At 40.7% G+C, this 5,654-nt stretch overlaps 1 pseudogene; it reads left to right on the top strand.

Annotated features, from left to right (window-relative positions):
* The window catches only part of LOC102502753 (glyceraldehyde-3-phosphate dehydrogenase-like), a 19,838-nt pseudogene extending 17,625 nt beyond the window's left edge, over positions 1-2,213 (top strand).
* The last annotated feature ends 3,441 nt before the right edge of the window (positions 2,214-5,654 follow it).

The following is a 5,654-nucleotide window of genomic DNA, read 5'->3' on the forward strand; positions in this document are numbered from 1 at the left end:
TATATATATATATGAAACAAGAAATGGAAAATCATTTGTCAATGATAACATGTATGATTAAGACACTATGCAGTGTATTCTGGATGGGAAATCACATTTTATATGCTGTGATGATGCTCAGTGAATGAATGTATAATTAATTAATTAATTAATTAAAGACTTATACCTAAATATTAGAGAACTCTGTTTCTGCTATGCTGATCAGGCTTTCAGATTAGAGAAATGCACACCTGAAGTAGCTTTTGTGAATACTGAAGTATACTCCTATCTTAATGCCTTTGTTTATATCCCATAGTCTAATCCGTATGTCAGTTTGTGCAGTATCATATCCTTCAATGGGGATAGGACTTTAGCTGGATGCTACTACAACCTAAACTCACTAGCAATCCTGCGACTACTGCTAACATTTTCATGCTACTGGCAATGCTTTGTTCTGTGTAAACTTGAAGTGTGAACAGGTATCTTGAATTAGCCTAGGGAAGGAGAAATGAACTAGTTAACTTTTTGGCTTTAGGCAAGGTGTTCTCTCTGTATCTAACCACTCTGCCAATTAAATGTAGATAATGACATTTTAATTTTATAGAACTTTCTTTTTTCTTAAAAAATTGCTGCATTTAATATTATTCATTGTCATTATTATTATTATTTTGAAGTTGACCAGAGAGAAACTGATAGAGAGAGAAGAAAAGTGAGAAAGCAAGCTGCCAGGTCCTAGACTTGAAACATGGTCAGCCATGTGGGAGTCCAATGCCCCCAACCCACCATGCCACCTGCTGGCTCCCAGAGCTTTCCGTTTTTAATAATTAAATAAAATAACTTGTATGCCTATATCAGTCAGGGCTCTCCAGAGAAAAAATTTATGTACATATGTATTTATTATAAAGAGTTGGCTTGGTTCTCTCCTCCTCATCATCCAACAGAGAGCCACATCCTTCTTGCGCAGTGCCAGAAGCATCCAAGAGACACCAAGGAGGTCAGAGTAAACGGATTTGGCTGTATTGGGCACCTGGTCACCAGGGTTGCCTTTAACTCTAGCAAAGTGGATATTATCACAATTAATGACCCCTTGATTGACTAAAACTACATTGTGTACATGTTGCAGCATGATTCCATCCATGGCAAGTTCAATGGCACTGTCAAGGCTGAGAATAAGAAGTTTGCCATCAGTGGGAAGTCCGTCACCATTTTCCAAGAGTGAGATCCCACCAAGATCAAATGGGATGATGCTGGTGCCGAGTATGTTTCCTTTATTACCATGGAGAAGGCTGGGGCTTAATTTAAGTGTCGGGTCAAAAAACTCATCATCTGGGAACCAGCAGTTTGCGTAATGGCTATGTCGCTGGACTCCCATGTAGTCGACCGTAGTTCGCGTCCTGGACCTGGTGGCTTAGAACTCACGCCGGGTGTGTGTGCGTGCGTGCCCAAGATCCCGAGAGGAGAATGGAGAAGAAGGGATTGCGGCGTGACCATCCCCCCTGGGGGGTGATTTCTCACTTTCTGTCTCTATGTCTCTCTCTCTCTGTCTGGCGAGCGCACACGCCCTGTAGCGAAAACCTCTCCAAAAAAAAAAAAAATTATCTCTCCCCTTCTGACGGTGTCCCCATGTTTGTGATGGGCATGAACTACGAGAAGTACAACAACTCTCTGAAGATTGTCAGCAATGCCTCCTGCACCACCAACTGCTTAGTCACCCTGGCCAAGGTCATCCTTAACAACTTTGGGATCCAGGAGGGAATCATTACCACAGTCTACAACATCACTGCCACTCAGAAGACCATGGATGGCCCTAGAAGAAGTTGTGGTGTGATAGCCATGGGGCTCCCCAGAACACCATCCCAGCATTGACCAGTGCTGACAAGACTGTGGGCAAAGCCATTCCAGAGCCGAATAGGAAGCTCACTGGCATGGCCTTCCCTGTCCCCACCCCGAATGCTTTGATCATGGACCTGACCTGCTACTTGGAGAGAGCTGCCAAATGCAATGACATCAAGAAGGTGGTGAAGCAGGCATTTCAGGGTCCCCTAAAGGCATTCAGAGCTACACTTGTCATCCCTTGCTACTTCAACAGTGACACCCACTACTCCACCTTTGAAGCTGGGGCTGGCATTGCTCTCAACAACCACTTTGTCAATCACATTTCCTGGTACGACAATGAATTTGGCTACAGCAACAGCGTGGTTGACCTCATTGTCCTCATGGCCCCTAAGGAGTAGAGTCTCTGGACCACCATTCCCAGCAAGAGCATGAGGAAGAGAGAGACTCTCAACTGCTTGGGAGGCCCTGCTCCCATTCATTCCCCATCATACTGACAAGCTCTCCTCCTTGACAGTTTCCATCCCAGGCCCTTTGAAGAAGGAGAGGGACTCAGAGAGCCTTGCTTTGCCATGAGCCATCAATATCAGCAAAAAAGCAAAACCAAAAAATAACGCAGTTGGCTCATGTTATTATGGAGGCTGACAAGTCCAAATCTGTAAATTGGAAAGCCAGGAGAGCCAATGATGCCATTCCATTATGAAGATGAGCAGATGGAGACTCAGTAATGCCAGTGGTATAGATTATGTCCAAAGACAGTTGGCTGGGAAATTTCTTCTTATAGGGGAGATGGTTAGCCTGTTTGTTCTATTTGGGTCTCAAGTGATTAGAAAAATTCCATGCACATTATAGAAGGCAATTTGCTTTGCTCTATAGAGTAAATTGCTAATCTTATCCAAAAATACCTTCACTAAAACAACCAGAATAATGTTTGACCACATAGCAGGGCACCCCATGACCCAGTCAGTTTGACACATAAACTTAACCACCATAGCAAGTTAGTCAATCCCTATTCTTCGTTTGTAAATGCAGAATAGTAGCAATTTTTTATATGGTTTGATATGAGGATTTAATGAGATAAATGCTGGTGAGGATGCAGTGAAAAGGAAACCCTCCTACGCTACTGGTGGGAATGTAAATTGGTATAGCCACTATGGAGAGCAATATGGAGATTACTCAGAAACCTATAAATAGAACTTCTATTTGATCCCATAATCTCAATCCTCAGTATTTACCCAAATGACAGGAAAATATTCAGTTGGAAAGACACTTGCACATCCATATTCATTGAAGTATTATTCACAATTGGTAAGACATGGAATCAACATGAGTGCCCAAGAATAGATGACTGGATTGAAAAGATGTGACACATGTACACAATGGAATATTACTCTGCTATATGAAACAATGAGGACCTGTTATTCAACACAAAGTGGATGAACATAGAAGACTTAACATTAAGTGAAGTAAGCCAGGGTATGAAAGACAGTGTATATCCTTGCTGAATATATACTGAGTGTCTGCACTGTATGGTAGAAATTGACCTGAAGATACAACACTGGGAAAGACAAGTGTAAATACCAGACACTATAGGGGAGGAGAGTAGATAGTGGAGATGGGTGGGAGGGGCTTAGGGAGATAGTACAAGACAGATATAGAATTTAAAGTTCTCTGATGGAAAAGATATATATGGTAATATCCTTGATTTGATAGTAACATAATGCAGTTTTGTTTTTCTTGAGAGGTTTTTGCTATAGGGTACGTGCACTTGCCAGAAAGACAGAAAGAAACAGAAAATGAGAAATCACCCCCCAGGGCCGATGGCCATGCCACAATCCCTTCTCCTCCATTCTCCTCTTGGGATCTTGGGCATGCACACACACGTGCACAGTATGAGTTTAAGCTGCTGGGTCTGGGACTTGAACCGAGGTCAACTACATGGGAGTCCAGCAACATAGCCATTACACCAACTGCTGGTCTCCATGAGTTTTTTTAAACTAACACAAGGCCTAGGACAAGATAAATATGTGTGCCTTTATAGCATGTTCATATGTGTGTATGTCCACATACATGTGTGTTTAATTACCTGCTTTCTTTAAGACCTACGCGTGATAGTCAACTTTAGAATAACAAAGAGCAACAAATGTCAGTAGTAGTCATAGAAATAACTTTCCTAAGTTTGCTGAGCAACTTCTATGCAAGACTTCTAGAAAAAGTCTTTCCATTTTATCTCCTTATGGGAATAGAATGGCAGCATCCCTAGAACTTGTGCATTAGAAGAATACCTCCTTATAGCTGATAGCATCCACTGCTTAAAAAATAAAGGAATGAATAAACATGCTTTTCTTTTCTGAGTATTTTTTGGGTGACAAAAATTGTGCGTAGTGCTTTCCATGGATTGTTCATTTGATCTGCACACCCCTGTGAGGTATGTACTATTATTGTTCCCATTTTATACTTGGGGCAACTAAGGCTCATAATGATTATTGACTTGCTCAAAGTCACACACATATAAGTAACTGGCAAAACCAAGATATGAACTCAATCTTAACTCCAGAGTCTGGTTCAAAGTCATTACCTGATTCTGCCTTCTAGGAAAGTTCCCAGGATTTTTCTCTGGACAAGTTGAACTTGGTGCACCTGTTCCATTGTTTCTCAACATCTGTATCTCCTTTAATTACAGTGCTCATTGCATGCCCTGTGGATTTCTGTCTATATTGCTATCTTATTTAATTTACTGTGAGCCCTTTAAGGGAAGGGACATAGACCCATTTACTGATCACTCTCCAGAATTCTTTATAAATATTTGCCCTTATAACTAAGCAAACGGATCCAGGGAAAATAGAAGTTGTAGCTGGATGTCTCTAATCTAGACTATTCCACCATGAGGTTAGTGCACCTATTGCTGTGCACAGTTCTGATCCATAGTTCACACTTTCAGCCCCATATTGCAGGCTAACTATAAAGAGCTCTTGCAGAACATCTGCTAATTTCTTGCCTGAATTTTACTGTGCTCTGCTGTAACATGTCCCATTCACATTCCAAAGATCTTTTTTATTCGATAAAATTTTCTTTGAACCAAGCCAAGATCATTTTCCTATTATCAGCATTATCTCCCTCTGTCTTCTCTCTTGTAATTTTTAGTTGTCCCCTGAAGCTCATTAAAACAATTAGACTCCATGCTGGTTGTTAGCCATTGTGTTTGGTATGCTGGCTTGATCAGGTTTACCCTGAAAAATATTTTATATTGATTTTAAAGTGTAGGGCCAGTGTTCACTACATTTATCAACTCTGTCAGGTCCAAAACTACTTCCTGTCAGGGTAGATAAATAACCAGGAAGCTTTCCAACAGGTGTAAAATGGGCCCTACCTCACTGACAACACATTGCCTTTTGGCCTTTGTTTTGATTTATTTTTTACCTTCAATAAACTAATTAGTTGTAATTAAATTTCCACATCAAACCATTGAATGGTAGACATGCATTCTTTGACATTTACTCTGAGTAGAAATTGGTGCCCTTGGCTAGCCACTGTAACATTACTTTAATGGTTTTTTTTTTTCCTTTTCTTTTCTTTCAGGAAGGGCAGTAGAAGGGAAGGCACATTATTAATTTTTAAGAAATAGCACAGTAGAGATATATTGATATTGTAAATTGTATTTATAAGTCCTGCCTTCATCTTGTATTCCATGACTTCAGGTAAATTAAACTTAGAAAGATTGTTCTCCATAGGGGAGAGTACATACCCTACATTGGAACACTAGCTTATACTTGGAAACTGATTTTTCCCCTTTCTCCATTCTCTTAAAAGGGCTTGTGATCCCTTAGAGACACTGAGGAAAC

Source organism: Tupaia chinensis, unplaced genomic scaffold (genome assembly GCF_000334495.1).
Source record: "Tupaia chinensis unplaced genomic scaffold, TupChi_1.0 Scaffold000706_1, whole genome shotgun sequence".
Classification (NCBI taxonomy): domain Eukaryota; kingdom Metazoa; phylum Chordata; class Mammalia; order Scandentia; family Tupaiidae; genus Tupaia; species Tupaia belangeri.